Source organism: Calidris pugnax, unplaced genomic scaffold (genome assembly GCF_001431845.1).
Source record: "Calidris pugnax isolate Ruff unplaced genomic scaffold, ASM143184v1 scaffold8, whole genome shotgun sequence".
Classification (NCBI taxonomy): Eukaryota; Metazoa; Chordata; class Aves; order Charadriiformes; family Scolopacidae; genus Calidris; species Calidris pugnax.
Genome location: NW_015090830.1, coordinates 11627695 through 11636919, shown reverse-complemented (window position 1 = coordinate 11636919; position 9225 = coordinate 11627695).

The window sequence follows — 9225 nt, the reverse complement described above, 5'->3', positions numbered from 1 at the left end:
TTCCGTATTAAAATTAGGCAGACAACGAGTGTATGGGAACACAGAGGGCAAACACCTTCAGTCTTGAGCAAATGAGATCAGAAAATGTTACCCAAACATCATTACAGAAATTCTTATCTTCTCAAATGTCCTTTTCTCACTTTTCAGGAGAAGGTGGAACTTTAAATGCATTCATAGGAAATTTTACATTAGAGTAAGGTAGGGTTTGCAACATTGACTGGGATGAATGGCATCTAGGGAGGATTTCACTGCTGGTCAGAGGGGAGACTTGGATCTGTGAAGATTGGTGACAAGGGGATGTGGTAGGCTGGGGCAGGAACACACTAGCATGAAGGGAAGAACCATGTCCACAGTCATATTTTCATTTGAAACAGAGGTGAAATGAGACAGAGGTGAAATATGACAGAGGTGGTGGTCTAAGTGGCTTAACTAGGCTATTTTTTGAAAAAAGGATGTAAAAGTGAAGGGGAAAAGCAAAAAAGCTTTTTACTTGAAATTAACATCTGCCAGGATAAATCAAGAGCAACATCACTGCATCAAATAGAATTGTAAAGATGTAAAACAAGGAAATACAAAGGGAGAATAACTCTCAAGTTGTGTTAACAGCTTCGATTTATGGTTTGTGGCTGTAGAAAGAATGCAAATTTGTGGGGTTTTTTTTTTGCTTTTTCTGTAATGGATCAAAGAACAGATATTTATAAATACATCAGGAACTGAAAATGCAATAAGATTCTAGTTTAGTTTAGTTATTTATTATTGTCTTCATAAACTAGAATGCAAAATTCATATCTTTTGCCACAATATATCACCTTATTGCCTTAATTGTTAAAGTTTTTTTTAAAAAGTCCATAATTTCTTTTTTATTCTTCACGGTATATAATTCTTAGGCAAATTATGAAAGAATAATGTGGACCTGGACAAGCAGGTGGAAGCTGCAGAAGACTGGAATCTAGAATCAACATATTCTCTTATTTTGTCTATAGGTAGATACTATTAGATTACAAAAAGCTTTATTGCAGACCAGTAAATGTGCTCATTTTTTAGGCTAGGAAATTGAAGCAAGATACAAAACAGTGATTTTACAGTAATCAATGCATCTGGTTTTCTAAGTTTAAATACTTTGCCTACTGAATCGCACTGATAAATAAATAAGGGGTGATTATCATCTTTGCATTGCCAGCCTTGCATAATCATCTGTGCTGTGAATTCCATTAGCAACATTTAACAAGAGCAAAACCAAAATATCTCAGGTCTATTGCTAGCAAGGATCCAGCACAGAGTTTGAACTCTTACCAATGGCACTGTTAGCAAATCATCTATGCCAATGGATCTAGGCGGTTAGGTGTATCATGACATTTTTTCTGTTTCCTCACTGACTGAATGATCATGTTAGTATCGCAAGCATAAATATTATCATTCAGTTTTGCCAATATACTGCCAATGCTCATCAAGCTTGAATATAAAATAAGGTGAAAACAAAGCAAAACTGATTTTATTTAAAATGTGGGCAAATATTTGCAGAAACTATTTTGCATTATTTTTCTCCTCTGTTCAACATCCTCAGTTCCCAGTGGTATGATGAGAGTATGAAACACAGAACATCTCCCAGGGGTGCTCAGCAAGAACAGCCGCACAGCTCATATCTCTTTGATTCAACAGCTTCAAAATAAATGAAAATATTTCTAGTTTCTACTGTCACCAATAGAGATTGAATAGGCAGCAGCTATTTGAACAACTAATTAGGAGGGCTGATGTTGAGTTTTGTTGCTTTCAGGAAGAGAAGTTCATCAATTCATTATTGTAATGGTTGGTATATCTGTCTATAAACGGTTAAAAAAAAAAAAACAAAAACAAAAGGACACTAAATAATCTCTTTGTAGCCCGATTAACTGCAAAAATTTTCTGCATAAACTGTGACTCAGCTATCTTTAGTATACAGTCACCTTTGTGCAGTGAAGAACAGTTTTCTTGCAAAAAAGTGGGGTATGTTCCAAAGTACTGGCAACCATTGATTATGCTGATGAACTAGATATATAATCCAAGATATTACAGGGAACAGACATGATTCAGCTATAAATAAAACTTTAATTTACGAAGTGTTTATCATATGTTTCTGGTGAAAGCTGAAGTAAAAGATACTGTGGATAGAATAGGGTAAATGCTTTAGGCAACAAATCTAACTGCCTGTTTCACTTCCTGCATGACCATGGCAACTCAAAATGCCCCTGTGTTGTTAGAAGAATTTGCCCAATACATTTTTCCCCCTCCTTGGGGTTTGGTGAAAAGATTGATGCTAATATTCAGCCCACGATATTCAACATTTAGATGTTCCTTAGTTATGACCGATCAGATAAATTACATCTGTTTCAATTTCCCTGGTGCAATGAGTCACTTTGTATAAATATTAGCAACAGCATTTATTAGTATTTATACAAATAACTAATTGACAAATAAATTCTAAGTATATGCATGTGAAATTTCTTACTTTTTAATGATGAAGATTCAGCTCTCTTGTTTCAGCCCTGCAAATATGCACAGCACTGTATTTCCGTTGCAGAATGGGACCTTCTGTCTTATTGATGCTTTTTTGCCTGGTGTAAATTCTCAAGTCCAGGTGCAGAGGCCTGAAGTATCACAATAATATTTTTATTCACAACCTTTGCAATAAGATCTTCAAAACATCTTCTCCAAAGCCTATTAACAGAGGCCCTAATTTTGACCTACTCAAGAATTAATCCAGCTATTAAAATTACTAAAATGTTTGCCGTTTAATAAAGCACTCTTGAGGTTAATAACCTGCAAATCTGACCTACTCATCATTAATATCACTGCAATTTTTTAACAAGTTTTCAGAGTCTATTTTTTTTCTTCCAGAGGAAGAATTTGGTAGTATTTTGTTTACAAATCGGGTGCTTAAATGAGCTGCTCTACAGAAACACATCTTGTATCTATTTAAGGATAATGTTCTGAGTATTGTGATACATGTAAACTTTGCTAGAATATCATATGAGGTATAAAAAGCAGATTATCTGCAGAAAAATGGCTCCCAGAGGGAAATAGAAATAGCACAGCTTGAAATGCCTTGTGCTTTGTAATGTCCTTAGCCACCAGCAAGGCAAGTGTCCTGTGGAAAAGACAAATGCCTGACTTCACAGCATATACAAGGATGCAGCACAGGAGGGTTTGCTGGGTAAATATGAAAACACAAGTGGGAATTGGTTTTTTCTCTCACAGCACTCCTATTGGCACAGGACTTCAAGGGAATAATCCGGAGCGGGATCTGGATAAAGAGCGATGATTTATGTTTTTACTTAAACCCATAACTTGAGGGTAGGAGGATGAAGGGAAAGAAAGACACCACACTTTCCTCCAGAGGAAATCAGTACAAAATTTGCCTACAAAGTTGGGAAACTGGGATTTTGCTGTCTAGTTTGTAGAACTGAGGCCAATGGGGAACTCTACCAGAGGCATTATACGGCTTCCCCTGAAGGACAACCTCTTAAAATATCACCTTTTTTTCCCTCCTTTTCTCTCTCCTCAGTTTATTCTGGTGGGATCAACCCTGAAATGAAAAACTAGATACCTTCTCATTTATATTGAAGGACATTAAAGAAAAATAGGTATTATTGATATTTGTTGACCTAAGTTTAGTAAATGACTTGCTAACAAAGCTTTAACTTGATCCACTTAGAAGCTACAGACTGTCTGCAGAAGCCAACTTAGATGAGTGCTAACTTAACTTTAAACCTTTATTTGCTTACATCAGTCAAAACTAGCAATTTCAGAAAAGCAGCATGCTTTGCGCAAATGTAAATATCAGGAAAGTGTCTGGTCAAAACAGTATAAGGGCTTTCTCACATAACAGGATCCAACTTTATCCTCTATCACATCCAAAACTTGTACTTACTGTAATAGGATCGGCCCAAATGTTTCATCACTAAAAATTTACTACTTGCTTAAGATTCTGTTCCAGATAATTATGTTTTCTATGAATATGAGAAGTATCTAAGGTGTACAGTATCTTGGGAATCCACCAAGGGTAAATACTGGTAATTAAGCTAAAATATATCATTTTATAAGAGGCCCTGTTTATATGAGAGAAAGAGAGGGAGAGAGGCTGTGTGTGTTTTGCACAACTATATCCACCCAGAGATCTAGGACTTGGTTTGTTACTGCTTTTTATTCTGCATAGTATTTTGTTACGGCAGGCTAAATAAGATATAAATTCTACCAAATGCTACCAATTTGAAAAAGTAGTGGTTTATATACTTCAGTAGCATACATGTTCTTATGAGCTACAGAGCAATTGTGACTCCAGTCGGTTAGCTGCATGCCATTAGCTTCACTGCCATAAACCATGCTGAAGAGCAAAGAAGCGTTATGCATAGCTCTGATGAAGGAGATAATAAACACAAATTCCCACTATTATTACAAGAAAAGAAGGAGAAAAACTATTGCTAACAAAATGCAAACAAAAATCCCAAATCATATCTTTTATAGATGAAGCAAAAATAAAGCTTTAGGAATTACTTCCAGGAAAATTAAAATTCATGCGACCCACTAACAAGCTGATGAAATTGTCATACAGCAACAGGAGAAGATTCTCTTCAATGACCCTAGACCAACCTCCGAAGCAGGATCTCCAGGTTCACCAGTTTCAAGTCTAAATGTCTCTATCAGTTACACAGAATTAGGGTCAATTAAATAACAGTAACGTTCAAGTGATAGATCACTAGTAGGCTGAGCAAGAAAGAACACAACAGGTTGTTATTTTGCATTGTTTCAGTATTTTATAGAGCAATTCCAACTCTGTGTATGGAAAGATTTCAACATAAAAAGAAATCACAGCATATTCCATCGCTGTTACTAGTTGGGTAACATGAAGAAACCTAATAGGAACAAATCTTCATGTTGTGGCTAAATAAAGTTGCAAAACTTAAGGCATTTCAGTCTCTAAATAGATGGAGAAAATCTCTAGTTTCCTTTAAAGGAAGGTAGCATTAGTACTGGAAGGTCCTTTTTATAACTGTTACTTGGTTCAATAATCAGAGGGATGGACCTAAAACCTGACTTTTGGATTTCATTTCATAAGTTTACCTCTGCAGTTTTTAATTAAAATGCATAATGTTATGTAATTAAGACATTTGGGGGGTATAAAGAACATAATTGCAACGTGCAGTAATATAATTTTTTTCCATTGTGTTATGAGTACAGAATGAAAAATTTGTAAATCCTAAGTTTATTTAACATGTCTATACTCTGTGTGGCATCTAATATACTTAGATTTTAATTTATTCCTCTTTAAAGGCAACATTGCCAGTTTAGGTAATGTTCAATGGGTTTGTATAAAGAAAAGTCAGAGATTAGGATGTCTCAAAGTCACAAGTTTGCAGAGATAAAGGTAGAAAGAAATAAAAAGAAAACATAGATAAACATAGAACAGAAAAAAAATCGTAAAAAAAATATGAAGAGAGGGTGGATGGAAGAGAGAAATCTGGCAAGCTAATTTTGGAACGGAAAATACTTTGTTTAAGTTTAGTGTAAATCTCAGTGTCTAGTTGAATAGCATCACAGATATTAAGCATACAAAGGAACTGGGGTAAATGTGAAGTTCATTCACAATGTAAACTTTGAGTAGTGTTTTGCTTTGTTAATGTAATGGATGAATGGAGCAGACATGTCCATTTCTCAGAGTTTTATTCTATGCCAGTTCATGCTGAACTTCATCTGTAAAAGTTAAAAAAGCCTGGCCCATGCCATAGACAGGGAAGTTTGCACTAAGGGCTTTGAGTGAAGCCAGGACAAAGAAAATAGCTATTTAAATTCTCATGTAGGTTACAGGGGGGCAATTTTTGTCTAAAATTTAAATTAGATAATTGGGGATTAGGTAATAACAGATCTATTTCTCTTCAACTCTTTTAGGCTGTCTTGAGAAAATCTTGAGAAAATCAGTTTCAATATGCTCAGGGGTGGCTGAAGATTATCATGGAAATTACCAAATTATTGGCAGTTGCCCCTATTATTATCCTTATAATTAGAATTATTATTCTTATAAGAAGTATGAATATTTTAAGATTCCAGTTTTAGACTTGAAGTCTCCTATATGTCAAAATTTAATGGTGAATTTAATTTGAATCTGAATTTAATTTTTTCATATTATTTTCTATACTTTCATTATTTCTTTAAGCTCTGTAGGGACATTTGGAATTGAACTCAGTAAAGAATAAAACAAGTCCATACTTACTGAAAACAAATCTGAATTAAAAATTAGAGTGAGAATTTTCAGAATTCCTTACAGGCTTTAGTTATCTATTATAAATTTAAAAGGAAATGAGTGCCAAAGGCTCCCAGACTCCCTTGAATAACTCAAATTTTAAAATCCTCTTGAAGGAAAGAAATATATCAGAGAAAATGTTCAACTCCTTTGCCACAGATCTAAACAGATCTGATCACATGCAATACTTTTCACTGCTTTATGCAAGAAACACTGGAGTAAAAGAAAGATGAGGTAGGTTTTTTTGGAGAAAACTTCTCCAAAAAAAGGTGTGAACTGGGGACTGTTTTTTCATGAATAGGTACAGGATGTTTTAAATATTTTGTAAAGTGTGATAAAATATTTCCTAAGTTTTTACAATAGTTAGGAATATATCTGTCCTTCTAGGGCTTTGGCAACTTGAGAAAACACCTATCATCTTCTGCATTCTGTCTTTTACAACTTGCATATTAAAGAGCTCCAAAATGTTAAAAATGTCAAAAAAAAAAAAAAAAAGTTAGCTGAAGGAAGGACTTATTATGGTCTGGGCTTCTGAATCTGAGTCCAGCCAGATTTGGCAGGTCTGCTGATGTCAGTGGAAGGCTGAACAGTTTTGTGTTTGCTCTTGGTTGGGAATGAAGCCTTCAAACAGAAGGAATGTGTCCCCTTGGTTCCTTCCAGTAGCACAGCATTTCAAGCCTACCAATAATTACATATTTAAATGGATTAAAATCACATCTCCTTTGCATGGTAGATAAGGAGTCATTATTTAAGGCCTGATTCCAGCAGTAGCACAAGGACACAGGCAGGAAAAGATGCCGGCTACACTAACTAAAGGACTTGGCTGTCCCACATCTCTTTCAAATGAACTGAAGCAAGATGAGAAATTACATTGCCTAGATCTTCTCGTGAGGGTCTTAATGCATTGTCAATCAACAAAAAAAGGAAAAAAATAATTTCCTCTTCATGATCTCAGTGATTGCGATCTATAATGGCACAAAGATGGGGAGCAGGGAAAGGAATGAGACCAAGTATCTTTTCAGTGGGGCAGACAGTGAAACATTTCCATGTGTTTCCACCTTCCTCTATCCAATGTATATTATTTCCAGGATCATATACTTGTCCGGACTGTGTAGCTAAAGAGCTAGTATGATATATAGAACTGGCAACTCCTATACATTGACTCATTTTGAAGAAATATCTTGTTGGTTTTTTACCAAAACTTGCATAGACAATTTACTTGAATATATATCCTTCTTCTTATTTTCAAAGGTAAGCAATTAAGACTTTCAAAAATGACGCAAATTCTACTATAATCAATAGGAGTCTTTTACTACAATAAACTTTAGATCAGTGTCTCATTTTTGAAGGTGTAAAAAAGAAAAAAAAAAAAAGAAGAAAGCAAGCAGAGTTTCTTCCTCTTAAGCCCCAAAGGTCAGCTGTGTTAAAAATGGGATTAAGTCAGCTACCTTAAATTTAGGAACATACTTGTGTGTTTTCCATTCCATCACACACTTCAGGGTTACCATGAGACTTGTTAGAGTACGCAAAGATACAAAATGTCTATTGTTTGTGGTAGAAAAAAGTGTCTTGTGGCTTTTTTTAGCATTGATTTATGGATGCAGGTGAAAACTGGACACAGATTTACCATCAAATGGGCTTCCCAGAAGACATATTAATTGGAGCCGCAAATTTAAGTGAGTGATATAAAATATATGCTGTGAGCCAAACCAGAATTCTTAATAGGAACCATTTTCACTGCAGAAACTGGAATCTTAGAGTGAAGCCAATTCTGTTAGAGAACTTAAATTTATTTTATAGCTTACAGTCATCAAACTCTCAGTTCATATAAAGAATTGCAATTTCATAGATTTTAGTGGAGCTGTGCAGCTTATAATACCCAAAGATCTCACTTAGAAGTGTATCCAGTAAAAGCACAGATTTCAAATACTGCATACTTTGATAAATAAGTTCAAGAAAGTTTTTAGTAATTCATTCAGGATACTGAATGCACCTAAACACCATATTTTCTTAGAAAATTAGAAAAATTTCCTTTGTCTTTTGGTATATTTATATGGACATGGACTTGAGATTAATTTCTGAATGTGGCTCAACCTGTGTCTTAGAGATGTATCTTAGGTGATCTGCTGTCAGAGTTATCCTTGTCTCCCTTCAAAGAAGATGATGATCTGTAAACATTATGTCTTTGGTAGCCATTGTTGTTGCTGCTGTTGTCAGGAGAGCTAATAAAACTGGCAAGTAGGCAGAGCTCAGCCTCTTTGAGCTATTGTCTGTTGAGTACTCACATCTTTGTTCTTGTCTCATCTTGGACAGGCCTTGACAACTTGCTTGAACCTTTTCTTTGGACTTACTGAAGTCCTAGGTCTAGTACTTGTGGTGGTGGACTTGTTTTTGAAGACAGCTATTTTTGTTCCACTAAAGAAGCTGCCCACAGCCCCTTAGACTACACACTTGTCTTTGCAGTATGTGTTTCACTGCCATGGTCTTCCAGATCACATGCCAGGTGTCAGGCAGGGGGGTCCAGATCACTGCTGGGTTCTAGAAGCAGTTTATGGGCGTGCTGGGGGTGTAAGTCTCTCTTACCACCTCATATCACCTATAGCTGAATGGTCAGACGAAGCGGGTGAACCAGATCTTGTAGCAGTATCTCCTGCTTGCCATCAGGATGAATGGATGTCTCTGATATCACTGGCAGAATTTGCCTTTAACAGTAGTGTCCACCCTTTTACTGCAGCAGACCTCTCTTTACATGCAGTATGGTTTTCATCCCTGTGGCCAACCATTTGCTCTGTCAGCTGTCCAGGGGTTTTACCCTGAGAATTCCTCTGAGTAGTTGCAACACCTACATTTGTTTCTTCAAGAGCACCTGCAAAAAGCAGGAGCTGATTACAAAGTCTGTCCAGATAGACATCGGCACCAGCACAGGGCTTTGTGGTTGGGGACTACATTTG